At 44.4% G+C, this 20362-nt stretch overlaps 1 protein-coding gene across 1 annotated transcript in view; it reads left to right on the forward strand.

Moving 5' to 3' along the window:
* LOC124552546 (flocculation protein FLO11-like) overlaps positions 1-20362 on the forward strand; it is a 277283-nt gene that overhangs the window by 172474 nt on the left and 84447 nt on the right. The gene's annotated exons all lie outside the window — the stretch shown is intronic.

The raw sequence follows: 20362 nt of genomic DNA on the forward strand, positions 1-20362 counted from the left end.
CGATGACCCTCAGATCAAAGTATTAGTACTTATAGTAAACTTAAAAGAGGTAATACATATTATAGTTTTACTTCTTAAGAGGATTTTGTGTGGGGTTCTGTCTAAATTTTTAATTTAATGTAGAGTAAACCGCCATTTGACTGTGTATTACTACATTTATCTTATTTATCACCGTCCCACATTGCTGTGTAATGGAAAAAATACGAGCTTATGGACTATCGGAGCAGACCTGCGATTGGATTCAAGACTTTCTTCCAAATAGAACTCAACATCTCGCTCTTAACGGAACTAAATCGACAGATGTAAAGGTAATATCCGAAGTACCACAAGGAAGTGTGATAGGAGCGTTGCTGTTTACAATATATATATATATGATCTAAAAGCGTCGGATGCTCTTTAAGGCAATTCGCAGATGATGTAGTTGTCTATACCAAACTAGCAACGACAGAAAGAAGTAAGAATATGCAGAACGACCTGCAGAGAATTGATGAATGGTGCAGGCTGTGACAGTTGATCCTGTACGTAAATAAATGTAACATATTGCGCATACATAGGAAAAGAAATCCAGTACTGTACAGCTACACTATTGATGACAAACAGCTGGCCTAGGCTTAACTATACAGAGCGACCTTAATTGGAATGACCACATAAAACAGATAGTGGGAGAAGCAGACACCAGACTCAGATTCATCGGAAGAATCTTAAGGAAATGAAAATCATCTGCGAAAGAAGTGGCTTATAAGGCGCTTGTTCGCCCAATTGTTTTGTATTGTTCATCTATCTGGGATCCCTATGAGGTAGGGCTGATAGGGAAGATAAAAGAGATTACGAAGAGCGGCGCGTTTCGTCACAACATCGTTTAGTTGGCGAGAGAGCGTTACGCAGATGCTAAACAAACTCCACTGGCAGACGCTACAAGAGAGGCGTTGCGCATCACACAGAGATTTACTATTGAAATTTTGGGACAACACTTTTCAGGAGGAGTTAGATAACATATTACTTCCCCCCGCATACATCTCGCGTGTTGTCCACGAGGAGAATTCGAGAAATTAGAGCCAATACAGAGGCTTACCGACAATCATTCTTCCCCCGCACTATTCTTGAGTGGAACAGGGTTGGAGGGATGACATAGTGGTACCGAAAGTACCCTCCGCTACACACCGTTAGGTGGCTTGCGGAGTATGATGTAAATGTAGATGTACTATCTAGATTTCGGCTTTTAAGCCTTTATCATCTACAGTGCTAAAAGCTGTTAGACCAGTATTATGTCACATCTGTTAAGGCAATCCAAATTAAGTGTTTATCGCCTTGTACTGCCGTAACAGGTATGACATAATAATGGTCTAACAACTTTTAGCACTGTACCTGATGAAGGCTTAAAAGCTGGAATTTGGATAGTGCAGAAGATAAATACAGTACTACGCAGTCAAATAACGTTTTAGTCTTTCAAAAAATGGTTGCGTGACTGTTGCCCAACACCGTCGAAAACTTTTTAATTTAAGTTTTATTTTAATGTTATCAATGGTTTCCCACAATACAGGCAGGTTTACGACCACTGTCTGTAACGTATTATTTTGTGTGAATTACTGCGTGAACTCTTTAAGACGGTTCGTAGATAAAAAAAAGCAGCAACGCTAGAAGGTAGTATCGATTTGCAGAACAGCCCGCAGAATATTGATGAATGGTGCAGGCTCTGGCATTTGGCACTGGATTAAAAAAAAAAAGTAGCATATTGCAATACATAGGAAAAGAAATCCATCAACTACCCTATTGATGACCAATTGCTGGAGATGTTAACCACCGTAAAACGTCTGTGGGTAACTATACACAGAGACGTTAAGTGGAATGATGACATGTTTATAGCAGTCGTCATGTCTACAATTGATTCCAGATATCGAAACTTAAGTTTTTTTGCAGTTGATAGCACTCAATAAGGCAGATATGTTGTATAATAAATATTCCAACCTTTTTATCCACCGAGATACGGAAGTAACTTGCCCGCTATAGTGAGAGGGAAAGTTAATGTAGGTACTGGCAGAAGTAAAGCTGTGAGGACGGGGCGTGAGTCGTGCTTGGGAAGCACAGTAGAGCACTTGCCGCGAAAGGCAAAGGTCCCGAGTTCGAGTCTCGGTCCGGCACACAGTTTTAATCTGCCAGGAAGTTTCATATCAGCGCACACTCCGCTGTAGAGTGAAAATTTCGTTCTAAAGTAAATTAGTTTAATTCTGTACAGGAAACCATTTTCGCTAGAAGTCGCGATTAGCGATTATCGAGTTATTCGCGAAAATCATAAAAAACAGGTATCTTTAAGTGCTTCCCCCCTTCCCCCCCTCCCCCCCCCCCCCCCCCCCCCCCCACACACACACACAAAACACTCACACCTCGCCGGTCAGGATTTTTGGTGTATTGTTCGCGTCATCGTGCAAAAATTTGCGAATACACGATTTTTCCCGCCAAACCTCCCTTTTTCGCTCTTCCTTGACTGGGCTATAAAGGGCATTACAACCTAGCAAGTTAACAGAAATGACCTCCAGATGGTGTAAGTACATGAGTGAAGTTGCGCTAAGAATGACTAATTGAGATACGAAGAAATAATTGTACTAATAATTAGTTATCTGGAGGTCATATCTGTTAACCTGCTAGCTTGTAATACCCTACACGCTCACTTGTACTCAGGAGTACATACATGACCCTGTACTGTGTTCGAAGGATTCCACCTTTCATCTTCATAGGTTATGCTCTGTATGTCTAAAATAATTTTTGTTAATCGTGAGTCAGAAAGACTTTATTACCCTGTTGCTTATGACTTTTGTAATCATTTGGCAGATGTTTTGATGATTACGCAGTTATTGTTTCGCAGCCATATTTAAATTTTAAACGTGGGGCCTATCGTCTTGGAACTCTGTATCACCACTGGGGAGCAAATATGCTCGTAGTACCAGCAAGGACCTCATCTACCAGAGTGACCACATATTCCTTGGCAGTTTTGCGATCTTGCAGAGTAACCATGTGACCGAGAGAATTCCGCAAAATGGCTGTTCAAATCATCAACGAACCCCCGACATTTTTCACTCTTGGGACGTAAATTCCGCCAGAAGTTGGAAACAGTGTAAAACGAGACTCATTGGACCAAATGATTTTCTTACATCGCCGTACTGCCCAGGATGTATGGCTTCCGCACTACGTTTTCAGGGATTTTTCGTCACTGATGAGTAGTTCTGGAATTCTAGTTCCCTGCTGAGGGAGCTCCCTTCACGTTTTGATGCTGACATGTTCGCGTGTGCGACATTCAGTTCTACTGTGACTTTTTCATCCGTCGTCCTCTTATTTTTCCTCGCAATGACCGGCCGCCATGGTCACGCCACACACGCTTCCGCCCGCACTGTGGCTTAGCGGATGCTGTTTTTCAGCTTTCCCTGTAAGCGGTATAAATCTTCGATGGGTTGCCTTTTGAAACACGAAACACCGTCATCCGTGGTTACGGAAGCATCCACAATATGAGCACCAATAATCTGCCCTCCTTCAACTTTACGTTGGTCCGACACAATGCACTCACGACTGCACAGAACACTGTCGTGACAACATGTTACACTTGGAAGTACCAGTATTGTGGACGTTACACAGGTGTCGCTCTTGTCAAATACAACAGCGTAACGTGCAGGCTTGGATAGCATCTGCATTTACACTACTGGCCATTAAAATTGCTACACCAAGAAGAAATGCAGATGATAAGCGGGTATTCATTGGACAAATATATTACAATAGAACTGACATGTGATTACATTTTCACGCAATTTGGTTGCATAGATCCTGAGAAATCAGTACCGAGAACAACCACCTCTGGCCGTAATAACGGCCTTGATGCGCCTGGGCATTGAGTCAGACAGAGCTTGGATGGCGTGAACAGGTACAGCTGCCCATTCAGTTTCAACACGATACCACAGTTCACCAAGAGTAGTGACTGGCGTATTGTGACGAGCCAGTTGCTCGGCCAACATTGACCAGACGATTTCAGTTGGTGCGAGATCTGGAGAATGTGCTGGCCATGGCAGCAGTCGAACATTTTCTGTATCCAGAAAGGCCCGTACAGGACCTGCAACATGCGGTCGTGCATTATCCTGCTGAAATGCTGGGTTTCACAGGGATCGAATGAAGGGTAGAGCCACGGGTCGTAACACATCTGAAATGTAACGTCCACTGTTCGAAGTGTCGTCAATGCGAACAAGAGGTGACCGAGACGTGTAACCAATGGCTCCCCATACCTTAACGCCGGGTGATACGCCGGTATGGCGATGACGAATACACGCCATGCGGATAAGATCCCTGTCAACTCGACTGCTAGTGATACGAGGCCGTTGGGATCCAGCACGGCGTTCCGTATTACCCTCCTGAACCCACCGATTCCATATTCTGCTAACAGCCATTGGATCTCGACCAACGCGAGCAGCAATGTCGGGATACGATAAACCGCAATCGCGGTAGGCTACAATCCGACCTTTATCAAAGTCGGAAACGTGATGGTACGCATTTCTCCTCCTTACACGAGGCATCACAACATCGTTTCACCAGGCAACGCCGGTCAACTGCTGTTTGTGTATGAGAAATCGGTTGGAAACTTTCCTCATGTCAGCACGTTGTAGGTGTCGCCACCGGCGCCAACCTTGTGTGAATGCTCTGAAAAGCTAATCATTTGCATATCACAGCATCTTCTTCCTGTCGGTTAAACTTCGCGTCTGTAGCACGTCGTCTTCGTGGTGTAGCAATTTTAATGGCCAGTAGTGTATGTTCAATCGTGCATTTCTCGCAGTAGTTCATATTTTTGTCCATTTCCTGTAGATCGAACCGTGCTTCTTTTCGATGACATGGGAGATATTGGGAACGCGACGGTAGAATTCAGTAGGACTTTTTAAGACACGTCCTAACGAGGGGACCGTATGGACTTTGCCTCACTGATTGGATTCATACTGACAGCAGGATGTGTAGTACAAGACTAGGACTTCAAACATATGTGAACAGGAAGACAAAACTCACAATCATTTTCGAGAAAACCGAGGTTGAAAAATGTCAGGTGTGCTTATACACACTAAAGGTCCAACGCAACTGGTACGCCTGCTTAGAATCATGTAGGGCCCCGCGAACACGCAGAAGCGCCGCATCATGACGTGGCATGGACTAGATTAATGTTTGAAGTAGTGCTGGAGAGAACTGACACCAAGAATCCTGCAGGGCTGTCCATAAATCCGCAAGAGTACACGGGGTGTGGAGATTGCTTCTGAACAGAACGTTGCAAGGCATCCTAGATATGCACATAATGTTCAGGTCTGGGGAGTTTGGTGCTCAGCGGACGTGTTTAAACTCATAAGAGTGTTCCTGGAGCCACAGTTTAGTAAAACTAGTCGTTTGAGGTGTCGCATTGTCCTGCTGGAATTGCTTATGTCCGTCGGACTGCACAATCGACACGAATGGATGCAGGTGATCAGACAGGAAGCTTACGAGCGTGTCAGCTGTCGGAGACGTATCCAGACGCATCAGGGATCCCATATCAGTCCAACTGCACATGCCCCACACCATTACAGAGCCTCCACCAGTTTGAACAGTTCCCTGCTGACAAGCAGGGTCCATGGATTCATGAGATTGTCTCCATACCCGTACACGTCCATCCGCTCGATACAATTTGAAACGAAACTCGTACTACCAGGCAACATGTTTGCAGGCGTCAACAGCCCAATGTTGGTATTGACGGGCACAGGCGAGCCATAATGCTTTGCGTCGTGCAGTCATCAAGGGTACACGAGTGGATCTTCGCTTCCGAAAGCCCATATCGCAGGCCGAAGTGGCCGTGCGGTTAAAGGCGCTGCAGTCTGGAACCGCAAGACCGCTACGGTCGCAGGTTCGAATCCTGCCTCGGGCATGGATGTTTGTGATGTCCTTAGGTTAGTTAGGTTTAACTAGTTCTAAGTTCTAGGGGACTAATGACCTCAGCAGTTGAGTCCCATAGTGCTCAGAGCCATTTGAACCATTTTTTTGAAAGCCCATATCGACGATGTTTCTTTGAATCGTTCGCCGCACGCTGACACTTATTGATGGTCGAGCATTGACGGCCGTTAACTCTTGGTAAGATTTCGATACAGGATGTAACTCAATTACACTGAAGAGCCAAAGAAACTGGTACACCTGCCTACCGTGTTGGGCTTCTGCGAGCACTCAGAAGTGCCGCAACATAACGTAGCATTGGATCCACTAATGTCTGAAGCAGTGCTGGAGGGAATTGATACCATGAATCCTGCAGGGCTGTCCATAAATCTGTAAGAGTAGGAGGGGTGGAGATTTCTCCTCAACACCACGTTGCAGGGCATCCCAGATATGCTCAATAATGTTCATGTCTGTGAAATTTGGTGGGCAGCAGAAGCGTTTAAACTCAAAAAGAGGGCTCCTGGGGCCACTCTGTAGCCATTCTGGACGTGGGGGGTCTCGCAATCTCCTGCTGGAATTGCCCAAGTCCGTCGAAAACACAATCGACATGCACGGATGCAGGTGATCAGATAGGATGTTTACGTACGTGTCACTTGTCACTGTCGTATCTAGACGTATCGGGGGTCCCCCATGGTCGTCTCCATATCCGTACATGCCCGTCCGGTCGCTACAATTTGAAACGAGACTCGTCCGACCAGGAAACATGTTTCCAGTCGTCAACAGCCCAGTGTCGGTGTTGACGGGCCCAGGCGAGGCGGAAATCTTTGTGTCGTGCAGTCATCAAGCCCATATCTATGATGTTTCGTTGAATGGTTCGCAAGCTGACAGTTGTTGATGGCCTAGCATTGAAATGTGCAGCAATTTGCGGAAGGGTTGCACTTTTGTCACGTTGAACGATTCTCTTCCATCGTCGTTTGTCCAGTTCTTGCAGGATCTTTTTCCGTCCTCAGCGATGTCGGAGATTTGATGTTTTACCGGATTCCTGGTACTGGTACAGTCGTGAAATGATGGCACAGGAAAATCCCCACTTCATCGCTACCTCGGAGATGCTGTTTCCCATCGGTCATGCGCCGACTATAACCCCACGTTGAAACTCACTTAAATCCTATAGGTAGGCTGTTTAGTTTTTTATGTTGGTGACGCCATGTAGCGCTCGGTATTAATATCGCTGACTGCAGTCTCTGGCTGGTTGGACGCATTTTTTTAATATTCATAAGTGTAGTGTTCGGCAGTTAGATGTGAACAGCCCGTAGCGTTGGGCAGTTGGAGGTGAGCCGCCAGCAGTGGTTGATGTGGGGAGAGAGATGCCAGTTTTTTGAGATGTTAATATGAGCGGACGATCCTGGACGTGTGTCCGTGAGAAAAAGGAAATTTGTCGAACTGTATGTCACGAATATACATATTTTATGACTTTTGAACATTATTAAGGTAAATACATTTTTTGTTCTCTGTCAAAATCTTTCATTTGCTAACAATATGCCTATCAGTAGTTAGTGCCTTTAGTAGTTAGAATCCTTTATTTAGCTGGCAGTATTGGCGCTCGCTGTATTGCAGTAGTTCGAGTGTCGAAGATTTTGGTGAGGTAAGTGATTCAGGAAGGATAGGTTATTGTTAGTCAGGGCTATTCTTTTGTAGGGATTATTAAAAGTCAGATTGTGTTCTCCGCTGCAGTTTTATTTTTACATGCTGGCGAAGAACCTTATCAAACGACTATAAAATTGCGCGTACATCATCTAACAGTACAGAGACACAGCTTCCAGAGAAGACTGCGTGAAAATAACATCAGTCATTTGCACCAGTATTCGGTACGGTGGTACGCTCCGATATGCACAGTACGCCGCAAAAGTGTGTCATGACCGAGAAACGTTTATGAAAGTAAACTAAGGTTTGTTTTTCATTGGACACATTGAAAAATCTTGCACACGTAAAAATTCATCGTTCATCACGCGGACTGTATGTCGCAATAATTAGTGTTTTCGACGTTTCTGCGTCAGTATCATTCTGGATTCCCGCAGTGCTCCATAGGCTACACATTATACGTGTACCGAATGTGGATATGATAAAGTAAACAAGATTTCATTGAAAGTTGTTGTCGTGTGTCTCTTTATTTCCAGTCTCCTCGCAAAAATATGTTTTCTCCTTTTTTCTGGGCAAGTATTATGTAAATAATAAATAAATCATTAAATATTGGTAATTTGCACAGACATAATAAATCTGTTGTTAGAATTACGTAGGAATGAAAAAACGTACGAGCAGCGAGATTCCATTCTGAGAGATCGCGCTTTTGAAACTACACGCTCACTCGCTCGGCTGCGGACTGCTTCAGTATTTGCGACCACGGAAAGTATACAAAGATGCCTAATATTTTCAAACTGATCCCCTCAGGAACAGCTGATAGTTGCGTCTTCGTGTTTATAGGCGTGGAAGTCGTCGTAGTGCGCTACACTCCCTGCCGCTGTGAATTAAATAGGTGAGGGGAAGTTCGTACCGTAAGATATCAGTAACATTCCACTTGTACACTAGCAGCTCCACGTGGCATGGACTTAACATGTCTCTGAAAGCCCCTTGCAGAAAAATTTAGCCTTGCTGCGTCTGTAGTCGCCCATAAGTGCGAAACTGTTGCCAGTGAAAGATTTTGTGCACGAAGTATCCCCTCGATTTTGTCCTGTAAACGTTCGATAGGATTCATATCGGACGATCTGGGTAACCAAATCATACGCTAGAATTGTCCAGAATGTTTTTCAAACCAGTCGCGAACAAATGTGGCACAGCAACGTGGCCCATTCTCATGCATCAAAATGCCATCGTTTTTTGGGAACAATTAGCCAAACATAAACGTATCCAGTCAATGATCGGTTTAGTTAGCGAGGAGGCCATAGTTTATTTCATGTAACTACGGGCAGCACCATTGTGGAGCCACGACCAGCTTGCCCAGTGCCTCGCTGACAACTTGCGTGCATGGTCTGCGCCACACTCGAATTCTTTCGCCAGCTCTCCTTTATTCCTCTTGTCCCATCTCAGAGTAGCACTTGCAATCTACGTCCTCAACTATTTGCTCGATGTATTCCAATCTGTCTTCCTGTACTTTTTTTCCCCTCTTCAACTCCCTCTAGAACCATGGAGGCCATTCCCTGATGTCTTCACACATGTCCTATCATCCTCTCCTTTTCAGTATTTTCCACATATTCCTTTCCATTTCTGTGCAGTACCTCCTCATTCCTTACCTATCAGTCCACCCAATTTTCAACATTCGTCTGTTGCACCACACCTCAAATGCTTCGATTCTCTTCTGTTCCGGTTTTTCCACAGTCCCTGTTTCACTGCCATACAACGCTGTGCTACAAACGCACATTTCAGAAATTTCTTCCTCGCGTTAAGGCCTATGCTTGATACTAGTAGACTTCTCTTGGCCAGGAATTCCCTTTTTGCCAGTGCTAGTCTACTGTTGATGCCCTTGCTCCGACAGTCGTTGGTTATTTTACTACCTAGGTAGCACAACTCCTTAACTGCATCTACTTCGTGACCATCAATCCTGATGTTAAGTTTCTCGCTGTTCTCATTTCTTCTACATCTCATTACTTTCGTCATTCTTCGATTTACTCTCAGTCCTTATTCTGTACTCATTAGACTGTTCACTCCATTCAGCTTATCATGTAATTCTTCTTCGCTTTCACTTAGGATAGAAATCTAATCGTATCACTGATATCCTTTTATCTTGAATTTTAATTCGAATCCTGAACCTTTCAATTATTTCCATCACTTCTTCATCGATGTACAGACTGATCAGTAGGGGCGAAAGACTACATCCTTGTCTTACACCCGCCTTCGGATTTGTGTGGATGATATTTTTGCGAAAGTCAGATGATACGTCGCCAGACTAATAAATTCTACACACCAACGCGAATAGTCGTTTTGTTGTCACTTCCCAAAATGACTTTAGAAATTCTGATGGAATGTTATCTATCCGTTCTGCCCGATTTGTTTTTGAGTCCTCCGAAGCTCTCTTGAATTTTGATTCTAATACTGGATCCACAGTCTCCTCTGAATCAACGCCTGTTTCTTCTTCTACCAACTGAAATCGGGACTCATGTGATCAGTCGAAGGTTTTCCAGCTGTCTAGTATCCGACTTATATAGTCACGAGCCCAGGAGAGGCGCTGCAGGCGATGTCGTGCTGTTAGCAATGGCACTCGCGTAGGTCGTCTGCCGTCGTAGCCCATTAACGCCAAATGTCACATCACAGTCCTGACGGGTACATTCGTCGCACGTCCCAACAGAGATTCTGCTGTTATTTCACGCACAGTTGCTTGTCGATTATCACTCACAACTCTACGAAAACGCTGCTGCCCTCGGTCGTTGAGCGAAGGCCTTCGGCCACTGCGTTCTGCTCGATGGGAGATAAAAAAAAAATGGCTCTGAGCACTATGGGACTCAACATCTTAGGTCGTTAGTCCCCTAGAACTTAGAACTACTTAAACCTAACTAACCTATGGACATCACATACACCCATGCCCGAGGCAGAATTCGAACCTGCGACCGTAGCAGTCCCACGGTTCCGGACTGCAGCTCCAGAACCGCACGGCCACCGCGGCCGGCTATGGGAGATAAGGTCTAATATTTGGTATTCTCAGCACACTCTTGACACTGTCGGAATCGAGCTCCAACTACCATTCCGCATTCAAAGTCTGTTAATTCCTTGCGGCCATAATCAAGTCGGTCACCTTGTCGCATGAATTAAAAAAAAAAAAAAAAAATCAAGTGTGTGTGAAACCTTATGGGACTTAACTGCTAAGGTCATTAGTCCCTAAGCTTACATACTACTTAACCTAAATTATCCTAAGGACAAACACACACACCCATGCCCGAGGGAGGACTCGAACCTCCGCCGGGACCAGCCGCACAGTCCATGACTGCAGCGCGTAAGACCGCTCGGGTAATTCCGCGCGGCTCACATGAATCACCTAGGCACAGATGACAGTTCCGCTAATGCATTGCCCTTTTATGTTTTGTGTCCTCGATACTACTGCCATGTGTATATGTGCATAACGCCACCTCATTGTAGTATACGTCATACACTATGTGAGCAAAAGTATCCGGACACGCCCAAAACATACGTTTTTCATATTAGGTGCATTGTGCTGCCACCTGCTGCCAGGTACTTCATATCAGCGACCTCAGTAGTCATTAGACATCGTGAGAGAGCAGAATGGGAAGCTCTGTGGAACTCACAGACTTCGAACGTGGTCACATGATTGGGTGTCACTTGTCATACGTATGTACGCGAGATTTCCACACTCCTGAACATCCCTATGCCCACTGTTTCCGATGTGATACAGTGGAAACGTGAAGGGACACGTACAGCACAAAAGCATACAAGCAGGGCCGACCTCATCTGTTGACTGACAGAGACCGCCGACAGTTGAAGGGGGTCGTAATGTGTAATAGGCAGACATCTGTCCAGACCGTCTCTGGTGTCACCGCCAGACACCACACATGCTAGGTGGTAGCCTTTAAATCGGCCGCGGTCCGTTAGTATACGTCGGACCCGCGTGTCGCCACTGATTGCAGACCGAGCGCCGCCACACGGCAGGTCTAGTCTAGAGAGACTTCCTAGCACTCGCCCCAGTTGTACAGCCGACGTTCATAGCAATGGTTCACTGTCTACATACGCTCTCATTTGCAGAGACGACAGTTTAGCAAGAAGAAGCCTACGCCATTTGCTACGACCTAGCAAGGTGCCATATTCAGTTACTATATGTCTTCGGAACAGATAATATTGTGAATCATGTACCGTCAAGAGCGACGTTCATCATTAATGGATTAAAGTTAAGTATGAAACTAATTACGTCCGCTTTCTGAATTCTAATTCCTTGTCATGTTCCAGACCTCACGTCAGTATAGTTCTTCCCTCCTCACGCCAGCCTGCGTGAGGTAAAACGCGTCCATTTCGGCCTCCTCTAGTAAGACGGTGTTGGCTTTTCTGCCAACACAACACCATCACACAGGAATTCCAAACTGTTTGAGAATCCACTGCAAGTACTATGACATTTTGTGGGAGGTGAGAAAACTTGGATTTCATGGTCGCGCGTCTGCTCAGGAGCTGTACATCGCGTCGGTAAATGTCAAACGACGGCTCGCTTGGTATAAGGAGTGTAAACATTGAACGATTGAACAATGGAAAAACGTTCTGTGGAGTGACGAATCACGTTACACAATGTGGCGATCAGATGTCAGGGTGTGGTTATGACGAATGCCTGTTGAACGTCATCTGCAAGCGTGTGTAGCGCCAACAGTAAAATTCGGAGCCGGTGGTGTTATGGTGTGGTCGTGTTTTTCATGCAGGAGGCTTGCACCCCTTGTTGTCTTGCGTGGCACTATCACAGCACAGGCGTACATTATGTTTTAGGCAACTTCTTGCTTCCCACTGTTGAAGAGCAATTCGCGGATGCCGAATGCATCTATCAACACGATCGATCACCTGTTCATAATGAACGGCCTGTGGCGGAGTGCTTACACGACAGTAACGTCCCTGTAATGGACTGGCCTGCACAGAAACCCGACCTGAATCGTATAGAACACCTGCGGGATGTTTTGGAACGCCGTGCCAGGCCACACCGACCGACATCGATACCTCTCCTCAGTGCAGCACTCCGTGAAGAATGGGCTGCCATTCCCCAAGAATCCTTCCAGCATCTGACTGAATATATGCCTGCGAGAGTGGAAGCTGTCATCAAGGCTAAGGGTGGGCCAACAGCATATTCCAGCTTTGCCGATGGAGGGCGCCACGAACTTTTAACTCATTTTCAGCCAGGTGTCCGGATACTTTTGATCACATAGTGTACCATTTTCACATTAGCTGCACGATGCGTTCGTGGTGTAGCTGTTGTAGGTAGCAGAGTGGGATGGCGGTGCGAACGTTCAGTAGCGGCACGCAGTCGCCGAGCAAACGGGAAGGAGGCGTTGCCGATGCTAATGAGCGCGTTGTGCCTCGTGAGCGCGGTGTCAAGAGCGCGCTGGCCCCGCGTCACGGCCGGCCGCTGCTGCGTGCTATTGTCTCCCAGGTCTTGCGTCCTCGAGCGCCAATTGTGCCACTTGCGGCTCGGACCAGGGACCGGTCGCCGGTGCTGCAGGCCGCCGGAAGCTGCGACGCGTAGGCGGCACGGCTGCATAGCGGGGAGTACAACGACGTCTGCGAAATGAAGCGGTCGTGTATACAGTGTTACAAAAAGGTACGGCCAAACTTTCTGGAAACATTCCTCACACACAAAGAAAGAAAATATGTTATGTGGACATGTGTCCGGACACGCTTACTTACCGTGTTAGAGCTCATTTTATTACTTCTCTTCAAATCACATTAATCATGGAATGAAAACACACAGCAACAGAACGAACCAGCGTGACTTCAAACACTTTGTTACAGGAAATGTTCAAAATGTCCTCCGTTAGCGACGATACATGCATCCACCCTCCGTCGCATGGAATCCCTGATGCGCTGATGCAGCCCTGGAGAATGGCGTATTGTATCACAGCCGTCCACAATACGAGCACGAAGAGTCTCTACATTTGGTACCGGGGTTGCGCAGGCAAGAGCTTTCAAATGCCCCCATAAATGAAAGTCAAGAGGGTTGAGGTCAGGAGAGCGTGGAGGCCATGGAATTGGTCCGCCTCTACCAATCCATCGGTCACCGGATCTGTTGTTGAGAAGCGTACGAACACTTCGACTGAAATGTGCAGGAGCTCCATCGTGCATGAACCACATGTTATGTCGTACTTGTAAAGGCACATGTTCTAGCAGCACAGGTAGAGTATCCCGTATGAAATCATGATAACGTGCTCCATTGAGCATAGGTGGAAGAACATGGGGCCCAATCGAGACATCACCAACAATGCCTGCCCAAACGTTCACAGAAAATCTGTGTTGATGACGTGATTGCACAATTGCGTTCGGATTCTCGTCAGCCCACACATGTTGATTGTGAAAATTTACAATTTGATTACGTTGGAATGAAGCCTCACCCGTAAAGAGAACATTTGCACTGAAATGAGGATTGACACATTGTTGGATGAACCATTCGCAGAAGTGTACCCGTGGAGGCCAATCAGCTGCTGATAGGTTCTCCCGTAGCACTCTCCATACAGTGACGTGGTCAACGTTACCTTGTACAGCAGCAACTTGTCTGACGCTGACATTAGGGTTATCGTCAACTGCACGAAGAATTGCCTCGTCCATTGCAGGTGTCCTCGTCGTTCTAGGTCTTCCCCAGTCGCGAGTCATAGGCTGGAATGTTCCGTGCTCCCTAAGACGCCGATCAATTGCTTCGAACGTCTTCCTGTCGGGACACCTTCGTTCTGGAAATCTGTCTCGATACAAACGTACCGCGCCACGGCTATTGCCCCGTACTAATCCATACATCAAATGGGCATCTGCCAACTGTGCATTTTTAAACATCGCACTGACTGCAAAACCACATTCGTGATGAACACTAACCTGTTGATGCTACGTACTGATGTGCTTGATGCTAGTACTGTAGAGCAATGAGTTGCATGTCAACACAAGCACCGAAGTCAACATTACCTTCCTTCAATTGGGCCAACTGGCGGTGAATCGAAGAAGTACAGTACATACTGACGAAACTAAAATGAGCTCTAACATGGAAATTAAGCGTTTCCGGACACATGGTCACATAACATATTTTCTTTACTTGTGTGTGAGGAATGTTTCCTGAAAGTTTGGCCGTACCTTTTTGTAACACCCTGTAGAGTTGTAAAACTACTCCCCCATAAGTAAGCGTAGACTACGGCACTTTCCTAGTAGGTTTGATCAGTTAAGGTCGTATGTTGCATACCTGTCGGACGTTACATCATAATGATCACTTTCCTTATGTATGCCATCAGTATCTAGTACATTCCCCTGTAGTGAATCGTCCAGGAACTGAGAGAGGATATACACATTAGGTAAAAAAAAAAAAAAAGAAAAAAAAAAAAACAGTGGCATACAAAATATTATCAAAAATTCTCCTCAACAGAATGGTAGATAGTTTTGACAAACAACTAGGAGAATATCAGGGTGGTTTTTGAAAGGGAAGATCCTGTGCAGAACAAATTTTTAACTAAAGTCAATAATTCGCCATAGAATGTTAACCAGCAAACCAATACTAGTGTCATTTATAGATTTCAAGAAAGCATTTAATTGTATAGACAGAGAAACGATAGATAAAGTCATTAGAGAATTTAGTGTTAAATCAAAACTAGCAAACATAATTCGTGAAACACTAACAGGTACGGTATCTAAAGTCAAATTTATGGGAGAAGTATCTCAGCCTTTTGAAATAAAAACTGTTGTTAGTCAAGGTTACGGTTTATCACCTTTACTGTTTAAATGTGTTCTAGAAAAAATTGTAAGGATCTGGAATTCGGAGCTAAAAAAAATCACAAAATTGAACCAATAACTCTGGGAAGGAAAACAAATGGAATTAAGGTAAACTGCTTGGCTTTTGCGGATGATTTCGCAATACTTTCAGAAAACCTGACAGAAGCAGTTACTCAAATAAACATTCTGGAAAAATTAGCAAACAGAACTGGTCTCAAAATTTCAGCTGAAAAAACAAAATTCGTGACAAATATAAAAAATGCTCCAAAATACAGAAAAACACAAATGGGTAAAATAGAGCGATTAAATAAATTTAAATATCTTGGAGAAACTATACAACAGAATGGACTAGAAAAATCTGCAATAGATGTAAGAATTAACAAAATGGAAAGAGCATATGGTTTGACCAAAAATATTTACAACAAGAAATGTATATATAGAAAAACAAAACTGAAACACTGCACCACAGTGGTACGACCAGAATGTTTATATGGATCTGACTGCCTAATGATGAACTATAAGATGGACAAACTAGAGGTACTGGAAAGAAGGATTATTAGAAAAATAATGGGTGCAATGAAAACTGCAGATGGTTGGAAAGTAAGAAGTAATGAGGAGATCTACAAAAATATAGAGAAAATATCTGAAGTAATGGCCAAACGAAGATTAACCTTTTTTGGACATCTCTACCGAATGGATGGAAATAGACTAACAAAACAAATACTCCTATATTTCTGGAAGAAGAAATCGACAATAGCATGGATTACAGAAGTAAGAAATGATCTTGAAAGAAACAACATCAAAGAATCAGAAATAGCAGAAAGAAACCGTTTTAAAAACAAAATACTAAATTTGGAAGGCTTTCAAAGCAGAAGAAATAAAAAATCGGGAACAACATGGACAGAAGAAAGGAAGAGACTTCATTGGGAGAAAATGAGGGAATACTGGAAAAATAGGAAAAAAACATCAAAGGAAGAAGAGGAACTGAAGTTGTTAAAGTGATCCTAGTTGGTCAATACGATTGTCAAAAAAATAATAATAACAATAAATGTAGATGATGATGTTGATGTTGGTTTGTGGGGCGCTAAACATCGCGGTCATCAGTGCCCATATAAGTTCCAAATCTTTCCATGTCCAGTCTCGGCACTTCCCGAATGATGGTGAGGACAACACAAACACCCAGTCCACGAGTGGAGAAAATCCCCACGCCGGCCGGGTATCGAACCCAGGAACCCGTGATCCAGATGCAGCAGTGCTAGCCACTACACCGTGAGCTGCGGACAATTAATGTCGAGCAGTGAAATTTGCGGAGTACTATTGTCTAGGTAACATATTTCAGTAACGGGTTAATGTAAGCGCGTGACAAGCCATTGCAAAAGTGAAATGCTGGTACATTAATAGCCTTTGTGAGTGCCAGAATGCTGAATGCAAGTTTCAAACGTACATTCTTTATGTTGTATGGTTCAAAAGGCTCTGAGCACTATGGGACTTAACAGCTGAGGTCATCAGTCCCCTAGAACCTAGAACTACATAAACCTCACGCACATCTATGCCCGAGGCAGGATTCGAACCTGCGACCGTAGCGGTCGCGCGGTTCCAGACTGTAGCGCCTGGAACCGCTCGGCCACACTAGCCGGCTTGTTGTATGGTGCCAGATGTCAGTTTGCGAAAGGGAATTCCATGCCTCTTGCAGTTGGACGAGCAGTACAGGGATGGTAAATGTTGTTTGTGGATGATGTTGGAGCTGTCGTCCGCTGATGTCCCATAATTATGTGATCAATTAGAAACAGATCTGGTGATCGAGCACGCCAATGCAACATGTAGACACTCTGTAGAGCATATTAGCTTACGACATCGGTGTGTGGGCAAGCGTTATCCTGTTGGAAATCACACCGTTTAATGCTCTTTATGAATGCCAGCATGTTGTTGTTGTTGTGGTCTTCAGTCATGAGACTGGTTTGATGCAGCTCTCCATGCTACTCTATCCTGTGCAAGCTTCTTCATCTCCCAGTATCTACTGCAACCTACATCCTTCTGAATCTGTTTAGTGTATTCATCTTTTGGTCTCCCTCTACGATTTTTACCCTCCACGCTGCACTCCAATACTAAATTGGTGATCCCTTGATGCCTCAGAACATGTCGTACCAACCGATCCCTTCTTCTAGTGAAGTTGCGCCGCAAACTCCTCTTCTCCCCAATCCTATTCAATACCTCCTCATTAGTTACGCGATCTACCCATCTAATCTTCAGCATTCTTCTGTAGCACCACATTTCGAAAGCTTCTATTCTCTTCTTGTCCAAACTATTTATCGTCTATGTTTCACTTCCATACATGGCTACACTCCATACAAATACTTTCAGAAACGACTTCCTAATACTTAAATGTATACTAGATGTTAACAAATGTCTCTTCTTCAGAAACGCTTTCCTTGCCATTGCCAGTCTACCTTTAATATCCTCTCTACTAGGACCATCATCAGTTATTTTGCTCCCCAAATAGCAAAACTCCTTTACTACTTCAAGTGTCTCACTTCTTAATCTAATTCCCTCAGCATCACTCGACTTAATTCGACTACATTCCATTGTTGATGTTCATCTTATACCCTCCTTTCAAGACCGTGTCCATTCCGCTCAACTGCTCTTCCAAGTCCTTTGCTGTCTCTGACAGAATTACAATGTCATCGGCGAACCTTAAAGTTTTTATTCCTTCTCCATGGGTTTTAATACCTACTCCGAAGTTTTCTTTTGTTTCCTTCACTGCTTGCTCAATATACAGATTGAATAACATTGGGGAGAGGCTACAGCCTTGTCTCACTCCCTTCCCAATGGCAGCATAACGGGTCGAATCACCGGATTGACGTACGAATTTGCAGTCAGGGTGCGTGCAATAAGCACGAGAGTGCTCCTGCTGCTATATGAAGTCACACCTCAGACCATAACTCCACGTGTAGGTCCAGTGCATCCAGGCGACAGACAGGTTCGTAGCTAGTCTTCGACTGGCCTCCCCTAATCAACACAGCCATAACTGGCACACATCAGATGTCCACAGTGCACTCCAAAGAGCTCTCCTCTGACAGTCACAAATAGTGGTGGTTTGTGGTCAGCGGAATGGACGCTACAGGGGATATGCCCTCCAAGTAACCGACTTGCAACAGTTCGCGGTGCCAACTGCTGCTCAGATTGCTGCAGTACGGTGCACCAGAGCCATACGCCGAAAAGGATGGTGCCCCCTGTCGGCAGTGCTACGTGGCCGTGGGAGCCCAGTGTACCTGCAACCGTACATTCTCCTGAACACCGCTGCCAGCAGCCATGTACACTGATTCCATTCCTGCCAAGTATTTCTGCAGCATCATACAAAGAGCCTATAGCTTGTCGTAGCCTCATCACACGACCTCGTTGAAACTCAGTGAGTTGTTGTAATGGCGTCCTTGTCTCCTTACGGGGACCACATCCTGCCTATCCAACCCATGTTAAATTAGGCAAGTGTTTGGCCCATTTCTGAACAAATTATTTGATGCAGGACCTTAATATTTTTACTGTATGTTATATGATGCTAATAGAGGCAACTGTACTTAAAAAGAAATACTTTTTAAATTTATTAACCAAAAATATTAAATTTCCTGGCAGATTAAAATTGTGTGCCGGACGGAGACTCGTCCCGAGTTTGAGTCTCGGTCCGGCACACAGTTTTAATCTGTCAGGAAGTTTAATATCAGCGCACACTCCGCTGCAGAGTGAAAATCTCATCCTGAAAAAATATTAAGTTTTTTCTGCAGAAAATATTTTTTTGTGAACTTCCTAATGGCGTAATATGAATGAATGTTGTACCAGAGGTGGCTTTTTATGTTATGCAGAGTCTCTCAAAATTTCATTCATTTATCTATGATAGTTCTTACATAATGGGGCATATGTACTGAAAAGTTTAGTTTACGGGAAATTGACTTAAAAGAAGAAACTTTCGAAATTTGTTACTTACAGTTAACTAAAACTGTCCTGCTGCATATGATGACTCTTCTTTGGCCTCTATCAGGGCTTCCAGCTTCTTTTTTACCTTCCTGGATGTTTGTCTTGCTTTCTTGGCCATATTAGATGCAGACCTCTCTGCGTCGGCTATCCTCATTTTGTCGCAATGTTCAGCCCAGTGATCATATTTTCTCCAGGATTAATTCCCAGCATTTTCAGTTCCCCACGCTTTCCAATATTACCACAATTGAATGTAATAACAGCATGATGAACTCCTAGTTTATTGTATGCATGCCTACAAATACAGTTTTAGAACGCCGGTTCCAAATTATGCTGTTGAAACAGTCATTTGGGTTCTGTGTCTGCCCATGCAGACATTGCCTGAGCCCTATTGTATTTGCACCACGAATTTTCTCCTGATGGATACAATCCACGACATGGCTTATTATCAGTAGAGCACTTATGGATGAATATGGCCCAAACATCTCTCTTCATTGCCTCCAGATTTTCTTTATTTCTCCTAATTGCGGTTTTCTATAACCGTTACTCGCCATCACAAAACTAACCGCTTGTTTGAAACCGTGTTGTTTACAAACAGAAACAAAAGAATACCAACCTTTGCATTCCAAGGATAGCCAGCACACTCGGGAGTAAAAAAAAATCCCTAACGTGCAATGTAGGGGATATGAAGATCTAAAATATATGCAGAAAAGTGGGCGTGGCACATAAACACACGTGTTAGGAAAATGCCCTTTAAATGCTCAAAAAAATTTTTTTTCAGCAAAATCCTTTTCAGAGAACTTAAATAAAACCTTAATCTATCAATATATGATGAAAACCGAAAATCGATTTTTTCGACCTGAACCACAGTGTGGTCCCCTTAAAGGCATTCTTGACGGAAATCAACTCGCCACGTCCACTCTCAAAGCTAACTAAATATCATAACCGTTATAGCGTATTTAGAAAGCAAACCTGAGTTGTATCCTCATAGTGATGTTACAAACGCCATTCTTATGCGACTGGTAAGAGTTAAATAAATGTAGAAACATGCCTACCA

This window comes from Schistocerca americana, chromosome 10 (assembly GCF_021461395.2).
Source record: "Schistocerca americana isolate TAMUIC-IGC-003095 chromosome 10, iqSchAmer2.1, whole genome shotgun sequence".
NCBI lineage: Eukaryota > Metazoa > Arthropoda > Insecta > Orthoptera > Acrididae > Schistocerca > Schistocerca americana.